Source organism: Balaenoptera borealis, assembly GCF_965194805.1.
Source record: "Balaenoptera borealis genome assembly, chromosome: 11".
In the NCBI taxonomy this organism is placed as follows: domain Eukaryota; kingdom Metazoa; phylum Chordata; class Mammalia; order Artiodactyla; family Balaenopteridae; genus Balaenoptera; species Balaenoptera borealis.
Genome location: NC_138868.1, coordinates 42,473,463 through 42,501,219, shown reverse-complemented (window position 1 = coordinate 42,501,219; position 27,757 = coordinate 42,473,463). Strand labels below are relative to the sequence as shown.

Here is a 27,757-nt window from a genome sequence, read left to right as displayed (position 1 = left end):
GCGGGGCGGGGCGGGTCCGCGCTGGCCTGGGCTGAGATTCGGGAGCTGACGGAGGGCTCAGACCCCCTCAGATGTGCCCCTGCAATCCCTTGACTGTGAGTGGGTGTGTGCACGCGTGTGCGTGTGCGAGTGTGTGTGACAAAGAGTGTGGGAGTGGGAAGAAGATGGTAGACAGTGTGTGACCATAATTGTATATGTCAGGGATGGTCAGGGATTGTGTGGATAAAAAATACAGTGTGCGAAGGCGTGTGTGAAAAATAGAGCTGTTGTCATCTTAATTCAGTTTGTAGGAGGGTAAATATCCTGTTTTAAGAGTACAGATGGTGACCATGACTGTATGAAAAACAGTGTATGACAGTGCTTGAAGATTAGAGCTGTCACAATAATTGTGTGTGTGATATGCTTGCGGTGTGTGAGGGATGTCACAGAGACTGAATCACAGTGATTGAGGGTGCGTGGACAAGAGTATATGTGGCATATGTTGTATCAGGAGAGTGTCTTAGTGGCTGTGTGTATATGTGAAAAATGTGCGGTAATTGTATTTGAGGGGTGTGAGTGTGAGAGATTAATTTATGCTTTTTTACACACTACATACCAGGCACTGTGCTCAGTGCTACCGATCCTTTTATGAACAGTTCCCTGCCCTCAGGGAACTAAGAATCCAATGGGAAAACGGCCAGGACAACAGGCAAGTTGTCAGGCATAATGATAAGGGCTATAACTAATAGCTCCGTGTGGCCATGGGAGAAGCACTCACTCCAGAGCTGGGTGGTCAGGGAAGGCTTCCTAAAAGACCTGAAGAATAAGTAATATAGAGAGATGAATAACTGGAAGAAAAGTATTCCAGGGAAAGCAAACCACATATGAAGAAGCCAGAGCAGAGAAGGTAAGCCATGTGTCACATGATTTTGATTGTGTTGGGGGAGTGTGCTTGTAAATTAAAAGTGATTATCTATGTGTATAGCAGTTTAACCAAATGTAGCAGGAATCACAGCTGTATACTGAGGCAGTGTAGGGCAGTAGATAAGACCGTGGGCTCCGGGGCCAGACTGGATTCAAATCCTAGCTCTCTCACTAATAGTATCATGTTGGGAGCTTACTGAACTTCTGTGCCTCAGTTTTCTCTTCTCTAAAATAAAGACCGTAAGACTACCTACCTTAAGGGGGTTTTTAGTAAGAATCAAATGAGTTAATACATATAAAGCACATAAAACAGTGCCTGGCATGTAGTAAGCATTTATGGCAGTTTTGGAACATGACTGCAAGTTCTTGGAAACAGCTTAGTGACTCTCTTGGAACCAGTAGAATGCAGCAGAAGAGATGCTGTATAACTTCCAAGTCTAGGTCAGAAGAGGCCACGTGGCTTCCACCTGTTCTCTTGGGATTCTCACTCTGGGAGAAACATCGTAAGAAGTTTGGCTACCCTGAGACTGCCATGCTAGAGAGGCCACATGTAAGCATGCCAGTCAAAGGTCTAGCTGACTGCCAGCATCAACTGCCAGCCATGTGAGACACCTTGGACACCGAGCTCTGTCCAGCCTTCAGATGACTGCAGCCCCTGCTGGCATTTGACTGCAACTGCATGAAAGACCCCAAGCAAGAGCTACCCAGGTCAGCCCTTCCTGACCTACAAAATCATGAGCAAAATAAAACAGTAAACTGGTTGTGCTTTTTTAAACTTTTTCTTTGGGAATAATTTCAATCTATAAAGTATAAAGAACAGCCATACGCCTTTACCCAAATTCAACTATGTGAGCATTTTACCCCACTTCCTTTATCGTTCTCCCCTATGTCTGCTTCTCTCTCTCTTTCATATATATGAGATAGTTATTCATATAAATTTATGATAAATTTATGTATATATATATAATTCATATATTAAAATGAATTTTTGAACCATTTAAGGGTAAGTTACAGGAATTATGCCCTTTACCCCTAAGGGCTTCAGTGTGTATTTCCTAAGAATAGGGATATTATCTTACGTAACCACAATACAGTTATCAACATTAGTAAATTTAACATTGATGTGAATACTTTTGTCTAATCTACCATTCATATTCCAATTTTGTCAGTTGATTCAATAATGTGCTTTAGAGCATTTTTTTCCCCTCTAGTACGGAATCCAGTCTAGGGTCAGGCATTGCATTTAGTTGTCAGATCTCTTTAGCTTTCTTAATATGATACGAAATGGTTGTCTTAGAACCTTTTTTATTTTTTTTTGAGGGGAGGGAGGTATTTTTTACACAGCAGTAATAGCCAGAAAAGCCTTAATGCAGATAGTGTTAGCAATGTGAAAAGAAAGAAAAAGAAAGAGGAACCCATGTCAAGGAAATGCTGAGAAAGGGCCAGTTATGCTTCTCTCAGTGTCTGTTTAGCCCTGAAATTTCCCATAATCCTTCAGGACCAAAAAGATAACCAATGAGTCCTCCTTATGCAGCTTTTCTTCTAAAGTACAATCCAAAATCTTTCTCTCCTTTCAAGAAGATATGAGGGCTTCCCTGGTGGCGCAGTGGTTGAGAATCTGCCTGCCAATGCAGGGGACACGGGTTCGAGCCCTGGTCTGGGAGGATCCCACATGCCGTGGAGCAACTGGGCCCGTGAGCCACAACTACTGAGCCTGCGCGTCTGGAGCCTGTGCTCCGCAACGGGAGAGGCCGCGATAGTGAGAGGCCCGCGCACCGCGATGAAGAGTGGCCCCCACTCGCCGCAACTAGAGAAAGCCCTTGCACAGAAACAAAGACCCAACACAGCCATAAATAAATAAATAAATAAAATTAAAAAAAAAAAAAAAAGAAAGAAAGAAATCAACAAGGATGGGGGAAACTTTAAAAAAAAAAAAAAAGAAGATATGATCATCTGAAAAGCTTATCAAATCTCAAAAATATCCAAAAGAAAGAAAGTTATTCCCTGACAGGGAAAAAAAAAAAAAAAACACAGGGATTTCTCTGGCGGTCCACTGGTTAAGACTCCACGCTTCCACTGCAGGGGACACGGGTTTGATACCTGGTCGTGGAACCAAGATCCTGCATGCCGCACGGCACAGCCAGAAAAAAAAAAAAAAAAAAGCTGTACTAGTCACAACTATTTAGACTGGGGGAATAAGGTATTGGTCCTAAAGCAACTATAATGAATTCCTTAGTATTCTGTGCCTCTGCATCTGGTATAGGAGCACTCAGGGGGTTCTGAGCCTGATGATAGTTTGACCAGTAAAAGAAAAAGAGGATAAGGTGGTAATGAATACAAGCTTGTGTGCACATATGTATTCAGTGACTAGAGTTTTCAGGGAGAAACTTATTTTCAGTAGAACCTATTTCAATCCTTATTTGCTGAGCTTCTTCTCTGCCTGAGTCCTGACCAAGATTTTCTTTCCTTCCTACTCTGTACCACTGCAATCTCTGTGTACAGGACAATTCCAACACTGCAACCAAGCAAGCAAACCCATGCTGTAGAAACCATGTGTTGGTTGCCTCCCAGGCATCCGTTTCTCCTTCCTTTCATATAGTGTCTCCTAATTTTCTCTCGGTGGTTTGAGAGTGACTGACTCCCACCTGCAGCTCCAGGGATTTACCCTAATTCACTGAAGATTATCAACCCCTACTGGCCACAGTAATTAGCTGATAGATGGGCGTATGACCTAGGTGAGGCCAATCAAGAACAGATTCAACTACAGAATCAAAACTACAATGAGATACCACTTCACACCCACTAAGATAACTAGAATCAAAAAGACAGATAATAACAAGTGTTGACAAGGATTTGGAGAAACTGAACCCCTCATACACTGCTGGTAGGAATGTAAAAGGGCGTTCCTGCTTTGGAAAACAATCTGGCATTTCCTCAAAAAAGTTAAACATAGAGTTACCATACCACCCGGAAGTTCCAGCCTTAAGTATATACCCAAGATAAATTAAAACATGTCCATATAAAAACCTGAAAGTGCAAGTTTATAGCAGCATTATTTATAATAGCCAAAAAGTGGAATTAACTCAATTATCCATCATCTGAAGAACAGATAAATAAAATATAGGGTATTCATACAATGGAATATTATTTTGCAATAAAAAGGGATAAAGTACTGATACATGCTACAACATGGATGAATCTTGAAAACATTAGGCTAAGTGAAAGAAGCCAGTCACAGAAGACAACATATTATATGATTCCCACTGTATGAAAGGTCCAGGATAGGAAAATCTATAGAGACAGAAAGTAGATTAGTGGTTGCCAGGACCGAGGGGGAAATGCTCTGTGACTGATAATGGGTATGGGGTTTCTTTTTGGAGATATGAAAATGTTCTGGAATTAGATATCTGTGATGGTTGCACAGCTCTGTAAATATACTAAAAACCATTGAACTATATACTTCTTAAAGTGAGTTTTATGGCATATGAATCAAATCTCAAAGCTGTGAGGATGAAAGATTCAATTGCAGGGTTTTATTTGAGCTACTAAGGAAATGTCTTTTTACTTCAAGATATTCCTCATATCAACTCTATTCCTTTATTTTTTTTTAAATTTAACTCAAAGTCAAGTGTTCAGCAAGGAAGAAGCCCACATGTTCAACTCTACGTAGACATTCTGTCCCAAAATGCTTTCTTGCCCTTACAAAATATCCCAAAAGCCTACAGCAAAAAGAAATTCCCCTGCAAAACAAACCGCTGAAGACAGGAGTATCTGGCAGAGAAAGAACTAGTTGTCATTCATGCCAATTAAAGATGAATTTTCATCTTAATCTAAAAAGTTTCTTTCTCAAGTAGCTAAGAGATAACAGGGAAGTACAAAAATCTTCATCAGAAGAATGACCCAGAACCTTGGAAAGGACACTAGAGATCATGCCCCTAATCTTACCGAAAGAAATCCTGTGACTAGGGAAGGAATTTCTCTCCCAATGTCACCTAGCAAGTTGTAAGCAGGATACAGGTCTCCTGACTCCTATGCTCAGAGCACTATGCCCCATGCCAAGCTGGGTGTTACCCAGAATCCCACAAAGCCTCATAGCACAGAGACAGCGTGATGCTGCCAATCAAAAGAGATGTTGAATGTACCTTTTTTTTTTAATTAAGTTACCATTTCTTTTTTTTTTTTAATTTTTTATTTTATTTTATTTTATTTTATTTATTTATTTATGGCTGTGTTGGGTCTTCGTTTCTGTGCAAGGGCTTTCTCTAATTGTGGCAAGTGGGGGCCATTCTTCATCGCGGTGCACGGGCCTCTCACTATCGCAGCCTGTCTTGTTGCGGAGCACAGGCTCCAGACGCGCAGGCTCAGTAATTGTGGCTCACGGGCCCAGTTGCTCCGCGGCATGTGGGATCTTCCCAGACCAGGGCCCGAACCCGTGTCCCCTGCATTGGCAGGCAGATTCCCAACCACTGTGCCACCAGGGAAGCCCGAATGTACCATTTTGATTTCAGTGGAGTGATGGTCTGTCTAAAGGGGTGTCAAGAGACTTCAGTGGGCAGATTCAGGGTCAGACTTGGCCAAAAGATATGTTTTGAATACAAGTTTTGAATTGGTTGCTGATATTTGAATTTAGAATATTTCACAAACAAATCTAGATTTCTAACTCTTCCTGAAAAAATTAAATGGAACATCTACCAACACTGGGCCAGCATTATCATAGGACAATGGCTAAAGGTAAGTACAGGCTGCCCTTGAGAAAAGTATGGATGTTCCTGTTCTTCAAAGTAATCAGTACTCTTGTATCACACCCCACCCATTTGACGTTACCTGTCTGGCCTCTGTGGGCTTTAAGAGTTTGCAAGTCCTACTACTATATGCCAATGTTCTCCACCTAGAATGCACATTTGAGTCCCCTGTAGTATCTTAAAATGAAGAACCTAGGCTCCACCCCAGACTTGGTAAATAGAAATCTCTATTTGCAGACCAAGAATGTGAATTTGTGTATTTAAATACCCAAAGCGAAATTATTAGAGAAATGCAAATCAAAACTACAATGAGGTATCACCTCACACCTGTTAGAATGGGCTTCATCAGAAAATCTACAAACAGCAAATGCTGGAGAGGGTGTGGAGAAAAGGGAACCCTCTTGCACTGTTGGTGGGAATGTAAATTGATACAGCCACTATGGACAACAGTATGGAGGTTCCTTAAAAAACTAAAAATAGAATTACCATATGACCCAGCAATCCCACTACAGGGCATATACCCAGAGAAAACCATAATTCCAAAAGACACATGCACCCCAATGTTCATTGCAGCACTATTTACAATAGCCGGGTCATGGAAGCAACCTAAATGCCCATTGACAGACAAATGGATAAAGAAGATGTGGTATATATATATACAATGAAATATTACTCAGCCATAAAAAGGAACGAAATTGGGTCATTTGTAGAGACGTGGATGGATCCACAGACTGTCATACAGAGTGAAGTAAGTCAGAAAGAGAAAAACAAATGTCGTATATTAACGCGTATATGTGGAACCTAGAAAAATGGTACAGATGAACCAGTTTGCAGGGCAGATATAGAGACACAGATGTAGAGAACAAACATATGGACACCAAGGGGGGAAAGTGGGGGGGTGGGGATGGTGGTGTGATGAATTGGGAGATTGGGATTGACATGTATACACTAATATGTATAAAATGGATAACTAATAAGAACCTGCTGTTTAAAAAAATAAATAAAATAAAATTCAAAAATTCAAAATAAATAAATAAATAAACAAATACCCAAAGTGACTCTGAGACACCACCACAGTTGGGAACTCTTGGAGGAGAGTAGACTCATGCATGTCCACTCTTTTTTTTCAGGACAAACAATGACCCTCTCATCTGGAATGTTGGTTACTCATCATCTCTAAAAATGACCATTGCAGAAATACCATTCCTGGCCCATCCCAGAGAAGGGATTTGGGGGTGGAGTGGGGAGGGAGGTGCTGAAACTAAGATTCCCCTGACCTCATCTACAGCTGAGTCAGACAGAGCCCAGGCCTGGTGACCAAAGAGGGCCAAACCCCCAGATCAGAGAGCATTCGAATCTCATCACAGTTAATGGAAGAGCACCATCCACTTATTTCCTTAATAGGCCCCTGCTTGTAATGTGAATGAATGGCTGGTGGAGAATGAAACAACCCAGCAGGAGCTGCATGCATCTGAGATGAGACAGACGCACAAATCTATTCCTTGTTTAAAGATCACGCTGCTAAGAATAGAAGCTGAAACACAGGCTGGAGCGTGTGCACACACAGCCCTAAGGAAGGCCACAACAGAGCTGCAGGAATCCACAGCTTAGTGGAGGATCATCAGAGAATCATAGAGGCTTAAAGCAGAAAAGGGACCCTGAAGTCATTCCCTCTAATGCTCTCATTTTATAGATGGGGAAGCAAAGGCCCAGATAGAAAAGAGCGTTCCCCACCATTGCCTAGAGATAGAGCAGAAGCATGACAGGAACTCAGATTCTGTCTCCCAGCCTGGGGCCTGACTTAATGTAGTGCACTGCCTTGGGAGCCCAAGAGTCCAGAAGGCTAAGCAGGGCCAAAGTCACACCACCCTTCTCAGGCATAACTGCCAGGAAGAATCTAGCAAGGGTGTCCATTATTGCATTTTTTTTAAATAACAAAAAATCAAAAACCACGTAAATATTCAACAACAGGGACTTGATTAAATAAATAATGCTATAGCCATAGTATAGAACACTGTGTGGCCATTAAAAATAATTTTTATTTATATAGGAAAATGAAAAGAGTGGGATACAAATCAGTATATACAGTATGATTCCGGTGTTACATATATATATATATATATATATATATATATATATATATATATATATATATATATATATATATATAATAGCTACCATTTACTGAGCACTTACCATGAACCTGGCACTGTGCTAATCACTTAAAACGTATTATCCAATTTAATCCACAAATCAACCAACTGAAGTGGATTCTATTTTTGTTTGTATTTTACAAAAAAAAGCTTCGGCACAGAGGTGTCATATAGCTAGTAAATTGCAGAGTGCATATTTAAACCCATGAGGTCTGAGCTCCAAAGCTTTGTATTTAATCATTATTAATAGATTTTTTTTTTTACAAGAAAGAAAGGCAGTATATTCAGTTATCCTAGGTTATTTGCCACTTTTCATTTTTCTGTATTTTTTACCTTTTTTTCCTGCAATTTCGCATTCCCTCCTACCCCCAGCCCCTGATAACCTCTAGTCTACCTTCTGTCTCTATGAATTTTCCTATTTTAGATATCTCATATAAGTGTAAGCATACATGTGTCCTTTGGTGTCTGTTTTATTTCATTTAGCATAATGTTTCAAGGTTCCTCCATGTTATAGCACGTATGCATGCTTCATTCCTTTTTATGGCTGAATAGTATCCTATTGTATGGATATACTACTATTTGTTTATCCATTCATCTCTGTTGATACACATTTAGGTTGTTTCCACTATTTGGCTATTGTGAATAATACCACCCGCTGTGAACATTTGTGTACAAGTACCTGAGTTCCTGTTTTCAGATCTTTTGGGTATATGCCTAGGAATGGAATTGTTGGGTCAAATGGTAATTTTATGTCTCTTTGAGAAACTGCCAAATTGTTTTCCATAGCAGCTACACCATTTTACATTTCCACCAGCAACATGAGAGGGTTTCAATTTCCTCACATCTTCAACAACATTTGCTATCTTCCTTTTTTTATAATAGCCATCCTGAAAGGTATGAAGTGGTATCTGATTATAGTTTTGGTTTGCATTTCCCTAATGACTAATGATGTTGAGATGTTGAGCACATTTTCTTATGCTTATTTGCCATTTATATATCTTCTTTGGCGAAATGTTTATTCAAGTCCTTTGCCTATTTTTTTAAATAAATTTATTTATTTTTGACTGTGTTGACTCTTCGTTGCTGCGTGCGGGCTTTCTCTAGTTGCGGTGAGCGGGGGCTACTCTTCGTTGCAGTGCACGGGCTTCTCATTGCAGTGGTTTCTCTTGTTGCGGAGCACGGGCTGTAGGCACGCAGGCTTCAGTAGCTGTGGCACGTGGGCTCAGTAGTTGTGGTTCGCGGGCTCTAGAGCACAGGCTCAGTAGTTGTGGCGCACGGGCTTAGTTGCTCTGCGGCATGTGGTATCTTCCCGGACCAGGGCTTGAACCCATGTCCCCCACATTGGCAGGCAGATTCTTAACCACTGTGCCACCAGGGAAGTCCCTTTGCCTATTTTTTAACTGGTTTATTTGCCTTTTTGTTGTTGAGTTGTAGGACTTCTTTATATATTCTGGATATTAAACCCTTATCAGATATGTCATTTGCAAATATATTTTCTGTGGCTCTTCATCCTCTCGATAGTATTCTTTGATGTACAAGTTTTTTATTTTAATGAAGTCCAACCTCTATTTCTTTTTAGTCAAGAAAAATATAAGATTATGTTTATGAACAATTTTTAATGATACGGGCAAAGCAGAAGCCAAAATTGTACCTATATGATTGAACTATGTAAAAATAAGTGGTAGTTAGATAATCTGGGAGACTTAACTATTCCATGAAGATTGAGAATCAGAGTCAATATATAGAAAATACTTATGTCATTCTCCATCAGTCAGGTTGAACAGTGATGGCTGCTTTCTCTCTTACTTCCCTGCAGCAGCTTTCCAAAGAGAGACATGCCTGCTGCGCTATGGGGACTGAGCCCTGAAAACTGAGCTTCCTCTAGCACCCAGGCCTGGTTTATAGGGCTCCAAACAGCTCTCTCTTTCACCCACACCCCTTTCCAGGACTGTGACTATGGCTGTTTTAAAGACTTGTGAAGAACTCAGGAAAGACCGAAAGAGTGGCAGAGAGAAGAGCGAAGTCCTTTCTCCTTTTGAATAAGCTAAGACATCTCTAGCCTCCAGAACAAAAGGATACAACTTCAAATGCAGCTATATGGATTTAGGTTAGACAGCTGGTAGAACCTGATAACAAGGCAAGGTAGACGGCTCCTAGGAAGCTTTTTAAAATGCAGTGGTTTCTAAGCCCTGTTCCTGTCCCCACAGAATTACACTGTTTCAGGAGAGAACTGAAAGGAAATGCTTTGTGATTGCAATCTTCCCTCCTGTGTCCCATGGGACATGGGATACTTCTGTCTCCTGCAGCTGCAACACCAGTGGTCTGGTCAGAACAAACAAGGTTTTCTTTTTGGAGAACTCAGGAGCCCTGGAGTGAGAGTGTGAGACACGGCGTCCTAAATGCTAGAAAGGGAAGGGACTTGACAGGTCTACTCTACCTCCTATATTAGTCAGTGTTGGGGCATTAGGGGACCCAATAAATAACAGCCCTCCTCCCCACCCAAGTTTTGAACCAACTGAGAAATAGGACGCAGAAAACCAATAGATGGAGATCCAAAGGTCAGCTCTGTTGCTGATAAGACACAGACTGGAGGATATGGCTTAGACGTGAGGCCAAGTAGGCTTGCTTACACTGTTCCCAGAATAAATGTACCATTGAGTTACAGGCAGGGCTGGAAAAACTGCAGGCCTCATCTTATGGGGCTCTGCCTCCGTAAAACTTGTAGCACATAGAGGAACACAGAATAACTGCCCCCTTTTAGTCAGGCTGACTCCCAAAGAAAACAAAGGAAGGAGCTAAACAGAGCATGCCCACGTCCTTCTTCCAAACTCAAGTGGATAGTCAAGTAGAAGTCATACCTTCTTCGTGGAGAAGGATGAATAAGGCATGGGGAGAGAGGCTAGGAGCCTTACTCTGGTGATTTTCAAATTTTAGTGGGCATCAGAATCACCTGCAGAGCTTATTACAACACAGATTGCTGGGCTCCACCCCCAGGACCCTGATTCACTGGGTCTCTGGTATGGTCTGATAAGTCTTATTTTTTAACAAGTTCCCTGGTGATGCTGACGCTGCTTATCTTGGGACCACACTTTGAGAACCAGTGCTCAGAGAGAACCTCTCCACTTGGAAATATAAGGAGGAATAAATGATTCCCTTGACCGTAAGGACTTGTTCGGTTGCCGGTGACAGAAACCCAACTCAAACTGAAATAAAAAGAATTTATTGGTTCATGTAACTAAATGATACAGCTGTTGATCTAACTTTAAGGACAGCTAGACTCAGAGACTCAAATGGTATCGTCAGGACTCTTTCACTCTCTGTATCTCTCAGCTGTGTTCGTCCTATATGACTCAAGTCTCAAGCCGGATTTGCCCTGGTGTTGGCAAGATGGCTCCACTTATTTCTCTTCCCCTGAGGCAGTGTTTCTCAAACTTCAGCATGAATCAGAATCACCTGGAGGGCTTGTTAAAACACAGATTGCTGGGCTCCAACCCAGGAGTTTCTGACTCAGTAGGTCTGGGGTAAAGCCCAAGAATTGGCAATTCTAACAAATTCCCAGGTGATAATATAGATGCTATCTGAAGAATGGAGAATGGATGCTGGAAAGACTCAAACAATAGATGTTCACTACTCTTTGTTTTACAGATCAAGAAACTGAGAGGTTACCTGGCTGGTCTGTTTTATCCCATTTAGAAGAGAACAGTTTTTCCAAGGATACATTGGTTTTGAAACAAGAAAATCTGACATCAAATCCCTACTGATAAACTGAGTAGTTTAGGGCAGGTTACTAAACCTCTTTACTCCTCTCTTTATTGTTTTAAAATGGGAATAACTGTAACACCTATTCATAGGGTAGGATGAGGGTGTGTTGATTTACTGGAACATGTAAGAGTCCTTTATATTTAGAGAAGTGTTAGATAGACGGTGAGTTTTAAATTATTTTATTTTAAAAATCAATGTGGATTATAATAGACCTGAAAATTAAAACTACATGGAGTCACTATTTTTTGTTATTAGTACTATTTTTCCCCTATACAATTGGCAAGATCAAATATTTGATAACACTTTATGGAGCAAAAGTCAGGGGAAACACTAATTTTCATTCATTGCTAGTTGAGTCCAGCCCATATCCTGTACTTTCAATGTACTCAGGGACTCAATGCCCCCAAAATTTCATCTTTGCCTGAGGGATTTTTCTGAACTGTGGAAGTCCGTTCTGACCACCAGAAGGCCAGACCACGGAATTAACACCTACCCCGCTATTCGTATCTCACACCCCCATGCTCCCAGAGCAGCCTTCAGCCAATGACTCTGGGGAGATGCAGCTTCCTCACCTTGGTTTAGGAAAATCCAGAAGCAAGTATTCTGCACCATTTCTCATCATTTCGAAGTGGGATTAAGTTTCAGTCACCTACTGTATTAGCTGGTTTCATAATACATCCCTTTAATGGTTGCCTTCCTTTCCCTGTTTCACTCCCCTTCCCCTCAGCATTCTGGTGTTTCCTGAACCTTCCAAATATACTACTTGCACTAGAATCATTGTCACAGAGATATGCTTTTCTGGGGGAACCCCAACCAAGATGTAAACATTCTTTGGGAGTGGGCAATATCTAGCAAAATTACAAATTTACATCCCCTTTGACCTAGCAAATCTGATTCTAATAACTTATTTAATAAGTATATGCATGTAGAAAATAACATACATGAGGCTATTTACTGAAACACTATTTGTGATAGCAGATAGCAAGAGACTGACACAATTTAAATGTCCATTAATTCAAGACTGGTCAAATAAATCAAGGTACATTCATACAAGGAGATACTATGCAGAAAAAAAAAAAGGAATTCATACTAACTTGGAACAATCTTCAAGATTTATTTAAATGAAATAACGGACAGTATGTATAATACACCACCATTTGTGTAAAAGGAGAGCATATATAAATGTGTAGTTAGTTGTATCATTGATTTTTTTATTTCTAGAAGGATAAACAAGAAACTGGGAGACTATTCTTGTATTATCTATTCAGAAAAACAAATTAATTAGTTAAAAACTTCTTTAAAATGAATGTGGGAAAAGAGTTTTACACTCAGAAAATTATTTATTACTCATTTCAGAAACACATTTATTTTTAGAGTTAGATACTGTAACTACAAACACTACAAACTACAAATTGCAATATGTGCAAAAAATGTTTACCAACAACCACCTAGAGCTTTAAAATGTATAGACAATGTGTTAATTAGCCAGGGAGATATTTTTTTTAAAAAAAGAAAAAAAAGACAGGGAAGGTACTGAAGAGCCCAAAGTCACACTTGGGGATTTTGAAGCTCTCATTATAAATAACATCTCCCCTGTCCTTCAAACTTGCTATGAGATGGGAGCTTTATATGCACATTCTCTTATGTTCACTGCAGCTACTATCACCCTAGTTTTACAGACGAGGAGACTAAGGCTTGGGGAACTGAAGGGACTGGTTAAGGACCACATAAGTAGAACCTGAATTTGATCCCAGGTCTGTCTGACCCCAGGAAAAGATATATGCCAACATCCTCTCAGCGCTACCTATTAAAGATGCAAACCTTGATAAGAGCTTTGAAAAAAAGGATCATATTTTAGAGTCACAATACCCCAAGGGCCAGGCCTGAAAGTACCCTCGTAAGCAATAGGGAAAGCCATTTCCTCTTTGGCCTTTCTGCACAGATTTTCATGCCAGAACCAGAGCCTAGGGACCAGCAAGGGGGTTGTTGGTTCATACCTTTCTGTGACTAGAGCGTGCCAGCATCTGGGGCCATACTACAGGGCAGGAATGTATTAAAACTAATTTGGAAAATATTTTTTGACAAACAATTAGTTTTGCCTTCTCAGTCCTTCACACAGTGCCTGGCACATAGAAGTTTCTGATAAAATACTTGTTGAGTGAATGAATGAACCAATAACTGGACAGCATAGTGTGAAGTGATGCAAGGAAGTCCAAAGGGGTAAAATACAGTTCCAAGTTATAACTCAGTTGAGGAGACAAGACAAAAATACCGCAATATTTAGGTAAGAGTAGAAGACAGGCCTAAAAGTAAGGCCTCAGTGCCAAATGAAGCCTGAGCTATAGGAAATCAGAGGTGGGAAATAGCCCTTTAGGCTGATGTGATGGGATGATGACATATATAGATAAGCAGAGACAAAGGGCATTCTGGAGAAGACAATTTTTAGTGGAGATGTGGGATAAGCCCAATATCTTGATGCATGGGAAAGAAGCACAAGATTTGGAATTAGATAAGACCAGGGTTCGAATCCCACATCTGCCTTTTATTGATGCGTACAATGACTCAACCCCTCTAATAAGGATAATAATGGGGCTTCAGGACCAGGCAGAGACATTCAGACAATACAGCCCCCACTGGTGGCCATTTTAGATGACCGGTCTTCAGGATCTTGTCCTTCCTTGAATGCTTGCCTGAAGCCAGACCAGAGAGAAGGAAGACTATGAATAGGAGAAAGGAAAGATACTTTCCTCTAGGCCCCTGAGATGCCCCAGACCTGGAGCCAACTGGAGAATGAATGGGAATTGGTGTTCTCAATGGACAGACTAAAGCTGGATGGAGCAGGTGTAGCAGAAGGAGATGCCCCATTGCTGCTCCTTGACATCATCTGAGCCTCTGCCAGTCAGTTCCCCAGCTTCAGTGGTCACCAAGCCAAGATCCAGGCCTGAGACACCCAAACCCTCTCCTGCAATGGACCTCCGTTTCTTTTCCTTGTCATCTTGCCCTTTGAGTCTTTACTTCTTTTTCTTTTTCACTCTTTTTTTTTTTTTTTAATTAAATTAAGTTGATTTACAATGTTGTGTTAGTTTCTGGTATACAGCAAAGTGACTCAGTTATATATATATATATATATATATATATATATATATATATATATATATATATATATACATATTCTTTTTCATATTCTTTTCCATTATAGTTTATTAGAGGATATTGAATATAGTTCCCTGCACTATACAGCAGGACCTTGTCGTTTACCTATTTTATATATAATACTGTGTATCTGCTAATTCCAAACTCCTAATTATCCCTCCCCTACCCCCTTTCCCCTTTGGTAAACATAAGTTTGTTTTCCATGTCTGTCTATTACTGTTTTGTAAATAAGTTCTTTTGTGTCATATTTTAGATTCCACATATAAGTGATATATGGTATTAGTCTTTCTCTTCCTGACTTACTTCACTTAGCATGATAATTTCTAGGTCCACCCATGTTACTGCAAATGGCATTATTTCATTCTTTTTTATAGCTGAGTAGTATTCCATTACATATATATATATATCTTCTTTATCAATTCATCTGTAGATGAACATTTAGGTTGCTTCCATGTCTTGGCTATTGTAAATAGTGCTGCTATGAACACTGGGATGCATGTATCTTTTTGAAGTATAGGTTTCTCTGGATATATGCCCAGGAGTGGGATTGCTGGGTCATGCGGCAACTCTACTTTCAGTTTTTTAAGGAACCTCCATACTGTTTTCCATGGCGGCTGCACCAATTTACATTCCCACCAACAGTGTAGGCGGCTTCTCTTTTCTCTACACCCTCTCCAGCATTTGTTATTTGTAGACTTTAATGATGGCCATTCTGCCTGGTGTGAGGTGATACCTCATTGTAGTTTTGATTTGCATTTCTCTAATAATTAGGGATGTTGAGCATCTTTTCACGTGTCTATTGGCCATCTGTATGACTTCTTTGGAGAAATGTCTATTTAGGTCTTCTGTCATTCTTTGATTGGGTTATTTTTTTGTTATTGAGTTGTATGAGCTGTTTATATATTTTGGAAATTAAACCCTTGTTGGTTGCATCATTTGCAGATATTTTCTCCCAGTCCGTTGGTTGTCTTTTTGTTTTGTTTATGATTTCCTTTGCTGTGCAAAAGCTTATTAGTTTGATTAGGTCCCACTTGTTTATTTTTGCTTTTATTTCTATTGCCTTGGGAGACTGACCTAAGAAAACATTGGTACGATTTATGTCAGAGAAAGTTTTGCCTATGTTCTCTTCTAGGAGTTTTACGGTGTCATGTCTTATATTTAAGTCTTTAAGCCATTTTGAGTTTATTTTTGTGTATGGTGTGAGGGTGTGTTCTAATATCATTGATTTATATGCGGCTGTCCAACTTTCCCTACACCACTTGCTGAAGAGACTGTGTTTTCTCCATGAGTCTTCACTTCTCTTTGTTTCTATTTCAGTATCTATTTCAGCTTTTCAGTCTCTGTTTCAGTCATTCCCTCTCTCTCTGTTTCTATCTCAATTGTCTAAAGTTCTTTCTCCATTTTACTCACATTTGTCTCAATAACAAGCCCTAGCTCCCTGCACAATATTCTTTGTATTACTAAAACTCAAATCAAAGCAAAACAAAAATGCAGAGGCTTGGCTTATTTACAAAAGTATATCAATCTAAAACTCAGTGTGATCATTTAGATTCATACCTTTATACAATACTCAAAAATATATCTCAGATGGATAAAAGAGTTAAATAGATGAAAGCCAAATCACAGAAAAACTGGCAGGAAATTGAATTCACTATTTATCAGATCTTTGGAGGAATAATAACTTTTCAAGCATTGAAGCAAAGAAGAAATCACAATGGAAAAGATGAACAGATTTTACTACGTAAAAATGTGAAGCTTCTGTGCAAAGCAAAGTAACAAAAGGAAGATAAAATAGAATGATGTTTGCAGTAAATATTCAAAGAATTAATATATAAATTATATGAAGTTGATATCATAAAAAGAAAAATTAAATCTTGAATAAACAGATCCCTTACATAAATAGAAATACAACCATAAATCAGCATAAGGAAATGTGTTTAGCTTCATATTTTCAAGTATGTGCAAATTAAAACATTAATAGGAACCATTTCCCTGCCATTATACTAGCAAAAATGAAAACAATGAGAATACCCAGTGCTTGTGGTTAAGTAAAGTTACACGATTCTTTTGGAACGCTCTTTGGCAATAATTATCAAGAAACTTTAAACTGTTTGTACCTTTGTCCCTTAATTCCATTCCAAGGGGTTACTCCTAAGGCAGCAGATTTTAAACTATGCTCCTTGCAACCCTAGAAATTCCACAGAATTGTCCATGGGACTGCTAGGAAAGGTATGTTTTAGCCAGGGTTTGGATCTGTAAGCAAGAGAAATCAGCCCTGGCTATCTTAAGCCAAAAGTCAATGCACTGAAAGAACTCAGAGGTTCACAGAATCAGTGGGAAGCTATACAAGCAGGTTCCGAAAGCAGGCAGAAAACAAGACAATTCCAGCAGGCTAGGGAGCTGGAACCACACTACACGTCTCAGAGCGAGCAGAGTCCGGTGCACGTGGCCCTGCTGCTGAGAGGAAAATGACCTCAATCACCCCCATACTGTCACATGCTCCTGATTCAAAGACATAGAAAAGAATGCCTAACTGAGCCTAAATCACATGCCTTGGGTTTTGCAAGAAAGCAGGAGGTAGGGGTGAAGAATATCCGTCTTTGGCTTACCAGTGGGAGATGGGAATTCTCTCCCAAGTCTCCACACATACGGGGAGTCTCCCCAAACAGAAAACTTGGGTATGAATTGCAAGATGATATAGGTGCTGGACAGTTGGAAAGCAGGAAATGCCTTCTACTGGGTGCTGGGGTGTTGACCACATAAAGCTCTAAGCCCCCATCCTCACTTCAACTAAAGCAACTCCACATTTATCTGCTTTCTGAATAGGCTTCCAGGCAAGATGTTATTTGCAGGAAGCTTTCTGAAGCTTCAGCACATTTGAGAAGCCCCTGTGACAACACCAGGAAGGTTGGTTTAATGCACATTACTGTCTCTTTTCTTCTTTGCTGCCTCCAAATAAAGAGGTTGGAAAGATGCTTTTGTAGCCTCCCTTGCAGGTAGGGGTGACCTTGTAACACAATTCTAGCCAGACAGACCTAAGTCTATGTCTACTGGTGGTGATTCTGGGATGATAAAAACAAAATGCAGACCTGAACCAGCGTTATCTCTTCCTCCTTTCTGCCTTGGATACTGATGTTATGATTAGAGCTTCAGCAGCCATTTTGAGAACACTGACATGCGAAAAAGGCCAAGGGAACCAAAGCCAGCAGTCTTTTGCCTTTGAGTAACTTATTATATGAGAACGATAACCCCTAATTTGAAAGGCCATTTAGAGAAGCCTGCTTTTCCTTGCTGCTAAAAACATTACTAATTGAACACTGAAGAGAAAAATCTAAAAAAACTAAATATATATACTGATAAGCTGTTCATTACAGAATTTTCCAAATTTTTTTTTTTTTTAAAGCCAGTAAATTTAAATATTTAACTATAGGAGATAGCTTAAACAAATTGCAGTCTACTCACTGGACAAACTATCATGCCCACGTTAAGTTGGATAAGTATGAAGTCTTTATATGCTTATGACAAAATAATTCAAACACTAGAATACATAATTTATCTATGTTATTGTACTATACATAAAAACCCAGCTACCTATAATAGCTGCTATCACTTTTTTTTTTTTTTTAGTCTCACTGGAGCTCAGGTTCCTTATCTTTTTTAATTTTAATTAAAGTACAGTTGATTTACAATGTTTCAGGTGTACAGCAAAGTGATTCATTTATATATATATATATATTCTTTTTCAGATTATTTTCCATTACCGCTATCACTTTTTAAGGAACTGGATCACCCACAGCACCTGCTGAGCAGAGTAGCCCAGCAACCACGTTCTGTGCCATGTGGCTCTATGACCCCTCCTCTCCATACAGCCCAATGGCTGGAGGCGGGGGAGGGGCCAACATCCTCTGAGTTACTTTGGTGTAAAACTCTGCTCAAACAGGAGTAAACTGGACCAATAGGTTTCTCATCCCTGGGTCCTGGTGTGCATGAGACCCTGTGTGCGCCCTCCAAGAGTGGAGTTTGTTTCCCCTAGTCCTGTGGAATTCCTGTGATCAAACCCCCCTGGCCTTCAAAGCCAGATTCTCTGGGGGCTCTTCCTCCTGTTGCTGGACCCCCAGGCTGAGGAGCCTGACGTGGGGCTCAGAACTTTCACTTCTGTGGGGGAAATTCTGTGGTGTAATTAATTTCCAGTTTGTGTGTTGCCCACCCGGCGGGTATGGGATTTGATTTTATTGCGATTGTGCCCCTCCTACCATCTCGTTGTGGCTTCTTCTTTGTCTTTGGATGTAGGGTATCTTTTTGGTAGGTTCCAGCGTTTTTTTGTCTATGGTTGTTCAGCAGTTTGTTGTGATTTTGGTGTTTTTGTGAGAAGGGTGAGCTCACGTCCTTCTACTCGGCCATATTGTCTCTGTCCAGGTTTCTCATCCTTTGGAGTTGGAATTGGGGGAATACTAAGAGAATCAGGCAAACCACATCAGGGACTGAAGCTTAAAGGACATGTAGATCACGAGGTCAAGTATGGGAATGAAAGGCTGTGAACATGTGTGTTGTCTGGAACTGGAAAATATTAGGCTGAGAAAAGATACAGAGCAGAGTGTGAGGAAGTCAGCCAGGGGAAAGGAGAGAAAGAGACACAGAAAGAAGCAAAAGCACAAAGAGTAGCTAACTGAGGTAAATGACAGAGTGTTGGCATGGATATCAGGAGGTCCGCCTGAGTTCTGGAAAGCTGCCTGAGATCTAGAACAGCTTCTCCAGCTCCAGTCCAAAAGACTTACCAGATTCCAACCCCTTTTGCTGAATTTTGGTGGGACTCTTTTCCCTTTTAGCTAAATGGTTTCAATTAGACCCTGAAGCCTGTATGAGTATGCATTCCTGGGAATTATAATAGCCTAACATAGGCATAAACACAATCATGTAAAACTCCTCTCTGCATATGGACAGGAACATGAGCAAAAAAAAGCAACTGATTTGTCAGAGAAGGAAGTTTGTGGGTGATGTTTCTTTTGAGGAATTCGTTATTACTGCTCTAATGTTGTTTTTACAGTAAATAAAATTGAGTTTTAAAAGCACTGTAGAACTGGAGTAAAGCTTTAAATGTGTGCATGCTGTCTGACCCTGCAATACTACTTCCAAGAATGTAAGAATATAATCAGAGATAATGCATCAGAATGCAAGTTCTTGAATACTCATCACAGCATTGCAGAAAAAAAAAAAAAAGGAAACCACTAAAATGCCAAACAAGAGTATTGATTAAATATATTATGATATATCCATAATGGGATGCTGTACAATCATTAAAAATCATATTGTAGAAGAATACTGGTTGGCATAGAAAATATTCATGATTTACTGCTAAGAAGAAGAAAAACAAACAAGCAAAAACAAAAACCAAAGAACCCTACAAAATAGTAACTATTTTGGTGCTTTTTTTTTCTGTAGAGAAAACAATGTATGCTATTATAGGCATAAAAAATATTAATATGGAAAGACAGATGCTAACATGTTAACAGTGGTCGGTCCTCAGGTTGGGAGGCAGGGATGATTAGAAGAAATTTCTGTATGTTTCCTTCATGCTTTGATCATGTTTTCCTCCCTTAAATATTACGGAGGTTTAGGGAGGCGTGTTTTATTTCCCCCACTTTTTTTTTTAAGAAAAACCTGCTGACTGCCCATATGCCTAGGAAACCATTGCCACAATTCCCAACATTCTCCACAGCTCTCGAGCTTGGGGAAACCTAGGGAACTGCTCCCAGAGCCAAGAGCGCAGGTAGTGACGAGGAGAGAGGAACAGACGACAGAGACAGAGGCTGGGCAAGTCAGAGGAAACTCAAGCCGCAGGATGGCGGGGATGCACTTGGAAGGGTGGCTCTGAAAGGACCCAGGGCTGCTGACCTGGGCTGCTAACAGGCTGTGCTCCCAGAGGTATGACACTTTAAGCCTGTGAAAAGCCCAGCCAACTAGGGGAAGCGGCTCTGCAAGCGCCCCGACCTGCTGAAGATGGCCTTGAGCGCTCAGAGCCCGAATAAGAGCTGTAAACCCAGCGGGGCTCCGGCCAGGCCCCGGTAAGGCAGGCGTGAGCCTGGGAGGTGGGAACCATGTGCTGCAAGCTCAGAGCCTGGGGCATGCCTCACTCCCTACTGTCCTCCCCTCCATCCCCACCAAGGGGGGGTATCTGTCTAGTTTTACAAACACAAAAACAAAGCAATTATGGTGACACTTGTCAACTGAAAAAAAAAAAAAAAGTACAGCATGAGGGTTGTGAGTTAAATTTTATTTGGGGCAAAATGAAGACTATAGCCTGGGAAACAGCCTCTCAGAGAGCTCTGAGGAACTGCTGGGAGGAGGCAGGGGTGGAGGTCAGTATGTATGTGATTTTTGTGAATAAGGTTACGTGCAGTCAAGCACACATTTGGGCAGAGGGTTGCTGCTAGTCATGAGGAGCAGATGTCTCCATTAATGATCTTAGTGCTTTTCTAGATATGACAAGATGCAAGAATTGGGCTCATAAATTCTTCTCCTGAAAATATCTATCTGAAGGCCTGTTCTACCAGTTTTTCCCAGAGCACAGAGTGCCCCACTCTTGATCTGAGCCCTGAACTCCTTTCAGGATGTGTTGAAGGTCAGCGACTGCAGTGGCTAGTGACTAATCCTCATAGAAGAAGATGACGAGTGACAATTTTTCATCCACACACTGAAGAAATATGGAAACAGGAGTCAGACTTAGGTCTGATTCTCAACTCATTCGACCATGAGCAGGTCCTCTTGCTGCTTCATGCCTCAGTTTCCCATCTGTGACATGGGAATAATGATAATATTTACCCCAACAGGTAACTCTGCATGTTATTAATGAAGACAAAAAAATGATGTAAGAAAGGATATGTGAAAACTGCTTTGCAAATTATGAAGGACTAAGCTAATGTCAATCCCTGTTCATCAGATGTATGCCTTTTAGGTCTCTAATTCTGAATGTGATTTGTATATATCATGGTACCTCACTGCCTTCCAATTTCCACAGCTTGCAATGGAAAGCTCCACAGAGAAATGATAATTTAGACGTAGAAAGGAAATCAGATCCAAAGCAAAGGAGAACACATACCTGCTAATATAAAGATCAATACAATTTCTGAGACTGAGTTTTGAATTTAGCTCTGAGTTTTACAATCGAGAAGATGTAAAAGGAACCATTTAGGGGAAATGGAATGTTCCCTAAATCCACATTGCTCAAGTAGCAGTCATTGACGTACCACTCTCCCGTGTTTTGCTGTATCTGTATGCCACCTGTACTTTTAGTAACTGAATACTTTAAACAAGTCTAACAAAAATTATTTCCTAAGAAAACATATAACACTCCTTTAAGTGCTTGCCTTATATTTTCCTTAATATACTGTACAGAGCCCATCATGGCATGTCCACACTGCCCAAGATCCTAGATCCCCAAGGTCACTGGGGATAACTCCCCAGACCATGCCGAGGAGAGCAAGGCCCAGCAAAGGGACCAGACTTGCCCAAGGTCACACATCAGGGAAGGGACAGGCTGAGGCTTTCTGACCCCCAGTCCAGTGCCCTTGGCTCCCCTTTACCCACTGCCTTTCTCTGAGTCCCTCCCCCCACCATTCTAATTGACCCCTCAGTCAGGGTCTGTGCCTATAAGGTCCCATTAATGAGCCCATGTCTGATTCTGAAAGAAGGTGAGTTGATGCAATTTTGGTGACTCCCAAAACCACCTGGGATTCTTTCCTGGTCTCTCTCCCTAGATTGTGAGAACCAGGAGGGGAACAGCCATGATTCAGGCGGTTGGTGCAGAACAATAGGAGTGGAGGTGCAGTCCTCTAGACCTCTTGACAAGTGGGTGGTGAATGAGCTTGGAACAAATCGTACAGGATGAAGAGAAATGGCCAGAGGAGGGGAAGGATTTCCGGGGCTCAGAAGTTTGTGTCCCGAAGGAAAGCACCCAGCAGAGGAGGCAGCCCAGGGTCCCCAGCTGAGGCTGAGCCAGCAGAGGAAGGGAGGCTGTTTAACCTGGGCTCTCAGAATGGCTCCCTTTCCCCATTTGTCCTCCTGAGAGGATGCCTGCTGTAATATGCCCTACGGTGCTATATGAGCTAGCAGAGCCCCATGTGGGTCCCAGGGACAGTTTTATCAAGGACTGCAAGGCGATATGAAACCCAGGAAGGTCCCCTGGGGCCAGATGGGGACATGTCCCCTTCACGCTGATGCCCCCGCCCCAGGACCCCTGCAGAGCCAGTGAGCAGTGCTGCATCAGACTAGTAAAAACAACCTGCTGAGCTCATCCAGAGCTCAGCTCTGATAGATTCGGGCTGGGAAGAGGGGTACAGAGACTCCACAAAGTCTAGTAATCATGCTGCCAACACTCAAGGTAGACATGGAAGTGCCTTTTCGGCTCCACTTAGCCTCTGCCAGGTGTTGCTCTTGGGAGACAGTGGGATGAAGGAACAAGCCCTGGGTTAGGAGCCAGCAGGCTAGAGTTCTTGCTCTGGCTCTGTGTGATGTCAGGCAAATCCCTTTGACACTCTGGGCTTCCGTTTCCTCATCTGCACCATTATTTTCTTAATTCTTGTCCTGTTGCAAGAATTAGGAAATCTAGGTTCTGAGGTCAGATGGACTTGGTTTCTAGTCAAATTCTTCTAGTCAAAGGAGCTCAGAGTTCAGCAGAGGACATAGACAAAGACAGACAATAGAGACTGGCATAAAAGCAGTAATCTTGCTTCTTGCTCAAGCCTGAATAGACAGTCAGTAGCAGAGTGAGGACTAGAATGAAGGATCTGGACTCTAATGTAAAGACACATCTAACAGATAATCATACAGATAATTAATGGAATAATTAATCATAAATGTGATAGGTGCTGTGAATGAAAAACAGAGGATGCTGCCAGAGTACGAAACAGATTATAACATGATAGAGAAGCCATGTTAAAGATTTTGGACATTCTCCAAAGAGTCATAGGAAACCATTTAAGCAAAACAGTGATATTGAGAGTATGCAGCAGTGAAGACTGGATTGGAAAGACACAACAGTAGAGGCATGGATACCTGTTAAGAGGCTCTTGCAATAATCCAGACAAGAGATGGTAATGGCATGGGTCAGGGTAGTGAGGACAATAGACCAATGTGGTAGAACCATCAGGACTCAATAACGGATTTGATATGAAAAAGGGAAGAGAGAAGAAATGTTAAAGATGTACCCTGAGTTCCTGGAATGAGCAATAGGGTAAATGATGATGCCATCTACTGGGATTGGGGTATGAGAGGAGGGGCAGCTTTTGGGGGAGAAGACCTTTAGTTCAACTTTGGCTGTGTTGGGTTTTCCTGTTGTGATGGTGGTTGTTTTGGTTGTTTTGGTCTGGTTGTTTTGTTAAGTTTGCCTGTGAAATTGAGAAGGCAGTTAGGTATGTAAGCCTCTCAATCAGAGAGGAGGGGGCTTCAGAGTCGACCCAATATGGCAACAGAAGCCGCAATGGACAGAGAGAGACAGCTTGCCTGGCCCTAACACAGAATAGGGAGTAGATAGAGCATAGGCTTTGAATGACACTCACTGGTTTCCACTCCCTCTTTACCGTCAGCCATGTGACCTTGGGCGAATTGCTTCATCTCTCTGAGCATAAGACTCCTCATTTGTAAAATGGAAATGATTTTAGCATCCTCACCAAATTATCATGAGAATTACACTATAATACAATTAACAGTTCAAAAGACTTTCATCTGCTATATGTGAGGATATTTCAGACAAGCACCTCGTACTATATCTTAAAAGCCTGGTGTGAACTCTAATACCAAAACAATGTTTTTTTAACAAAATAAGATATCCAAAGCACTTATCACAGTAGAGAGAGAGCATAGCTTAGGTTTCCGCAGCTATTTTAGAGATAGACAACCCTGGATTCAAGCCTGGACTTACCACTTCCAAGTTGCGTGACTTTGAGCAATTATTTACTGAGTTTCCTTTTCTGAAAAATTGGGAGAATAATGGAATCAGCTTCACGAGTTTGTTGCATGGATTAAATGAAATCATGATGTAAAGTACCTTGCATTTACTATGTGCTCAAAACATGCCAATTATTATTATTATCTGTAATAGATTGTCTGGCACACGGTGAGTATTCATTACATTTGTTCCCCCGCATCCTCCTCACCACTCCTCCACCCTCCACACGTCCATCTGCACACATTTTAGGTGCACAGGCCTTACTCAGTGTCTGCTTACAGAAGAACCAGAGCTCTCTAAGTCCTAATTCCTCACGGCACCCTGAATTCAGCTCTCTCCGCAGCCATCTATTCTCCCCCTTCATTCAACAAGCACAACAGATAATACAGGACATTGTCACGTTGTTCTCAAGTACCAGCTCCCCTCCCTCACTGGGAATGTAAGAGACAGAGGCTCTAGGCCATATGCTCACATCATCAGCTGTGTTTCCATGACGACCAGTCCAGCATAACTAGATGTTTCAGCGGAGATGAGTTGTTACACCCGGCTCCCCACAGAATGTAGCTGACTCGCTATTATTATATTCCTTGCACTGATCTAAGGGCTAAAGCAGGCTAGATATGGCTCTGAGGGGTGGCGAAGTTTGTGTTTGCATAAGTAAGAGATTGAATTTGGGAATGCATTTGGCTATCCATTGCAGCAGTAAATGCTTTGGCTGTAATAAGTTAGAAGAAATCTGAAACAAAAATTGGGTTCTAAATGCCACAACAGAGGAAGGTACCTATTGCTATGTGAACCAAACAAAGATACAGACCTAATAAGGAGCCTAAAGCCAGGGAGATGCTATCGTTACCCTGCCAGACGCAGATACAGAACAATTTTGGAGCAGAATTCCAAAAGCTAGAGTTTTCTCCTCTCCCAAGGCCATTCCAGGGGTCCCTAGGGATGGCTGCTCAACAGGGGGCAGCAAGGTGTCCCTCAGTCTCTGTTCCTTCGATGACATTCATCCCCATGCCTGTATTGTTCTTGGAAGATAAACGGGAGTCAATCATGGTCTCCACTTAATAGTGGCTTACTGAGAATTATGCAAAATACCAGCTGTCTCCCAGATCACCTCATTAGTGCCTTGGGGTGGTAATTTCATGGAAATGACTCTGAGGCAAAGTTGAGCTGCCCAGCAGGGAGCCTTTTATGGTAGGCATCTGTCTTCTAGATCTTCTCTGCCTCCTTTGGGGCCAGCCCAATCAATTGTCCCCAGGCCAGACTCTCGGGGAGGGCTGCACCCTCAGCTTCCCGGCTTCCTTCAGACTCAGAGGGCCCTTTGCCCTGGCCAGTCACTCACTGTCCATCCCTTGGTGGCACAACTTGGACTAGGAGCAAAGAGTAGGGGACTGTACCTTGGGAGCATCAGGAGTACGTAACCTGGAAGAGACACAGGAAAAGCTGTCAACGCTGCAGAGACCCCATCAGAGCCTGGGACACCCAACACTTACCTTCACAGCCCCAGTGGGACATATTTTGAGATATTGGCATCTCTAGAGAAACCGTCTGCCTCACTCTAGGAGTTTACTCCCAGAAGCCATGTTACTGCTGCATCACCCTATTCCTCATCCCCATCATTGGGTAATTGGTCCAGGGTGGACATTGGGCCCAAGAACTTTTCCCATGATCGTTTTCATTGCAGAATTCCAGTGCTCACCACTGTACCTAGCACAGAGTAGGAGCTTGACAAATATTTCCTGAATTCATTTTTTACCTTTGCATTTACCACATCCTATTTGCTTTACCAGGAAGGATTTTTCTCTATCCTTTCCATTTAGCCAATGCCTACACATCTTTCCAAGCTCACTCGAAGCGTCATCAACCCCATGAAAGCTGCAGTGACTCTCCACCTCTGATCTGTACTGTAGTATTCAGAGCTAATCTCTGAGGTAGAATTTTGCACTCTGCATTGCAAATATTTTCTTGCTCATCTGCTACGTTGTCCTCTCTTTCTCTCTAGATAGATAAATGATAGATAGGTAGATATATAGGTAGGTAGGTAGGTAGGTAGATAGATATACAACCTAATGCATTTGAGACTCATCTATGTTGTACGATGTATCAGTACTTCATTTCTTGTTATTGCTGAATAATATAACGCATTTTATTTATTCATTCTTCAGTTGATAGACATTTAGTTCGTTTTTGCTTTTTGGCTATTATGAATAATGCTGCTATTTACATTCACGTACAAGTTTTTGTGTGGATGTACATTTTCATTTCTCTTGGAATAGCTGGGTCATATGGTAACTCTATGTTTAAACTTTTGAGAAACTGCTAGACTGTTATCTAAAGCCCTGTACCATGTACATTCCTATCAGCAGGGTGTGAGGGTTCTAGTCTCCACATCCTCGGGCAACACTTGTTATTATCTTTTTTATTATAGCCATCCTAGTGGATAAGAAGTGGTATCTTATTGTTGTTTTGATTTGCATTGCCCTAATGATTAGTGGTGTTGAGTATCTATTCATTTGCTTATGGGCCATTTGTACATCTTTGGAGAAATGTCTATTCAAGTCCTTTGCCCACTTTTTAAATTGGGTTATTTGTCTTCAATAAGTGTTTGGGGCTTCCCTGGTGGTGCAGTGGTTGAGAATCTGCCTGCCAACGCAGGGGACACGGGTTCGAGCCCTGGTCTGGGAAGATCCCACATGCCACAGAGCAACTAGGCCCGTGAGCCACAACTACTGAGCCTGCGCGCGTCTGGAGCCTGTGCTCCGCAACAAGAGAGGCCGCGATAGTGAGAGGCCCGCGCACTGCGATGAAGAGTGGCCCCCGCTTGCCGCAACTAGAGAAAGCCCTCGCACAGAAACGAAGACCCAACACAGCCAAAAATAAATAAATAAATAAATAAATAAACTCCAATCTCTTAAAAAATAAATAAATAAGTGTTTGATAACACTTATTGAACTGTAAGTGTTATTTATGCGTTCTGAATGCAAGTCTCTTATCAGATGTATTTTTGCAAATATTTTCTCCCATTCTGTGGGTTGTCTTTTCATTCGCTTGATGGTGTCTTTTGAGGTACAGAAGTTTTAAATTTTGATGAAATCTAATTT

General features: G+C 41.4%; 1 long non-coding RNA gene across 1 annotated transcript; it reads left to right on the top strand.

The window, feature by feature from the left end:
- Positions 1–27: 27 nt before the first annotated feature.
- On the top strand, positions 28–27,553 carry LOC309605625. The gene is made up of 2 exons (XR_014231450.1): positions 28–886; positions 21,191–27,553. It is a non-coding gene; the product is annotated as an uncharacterized lncRNA (long non-coding RNA).
- The last annotated feature ends 204 nt before the right edge of the window (positions 27,554–27,757 follow it).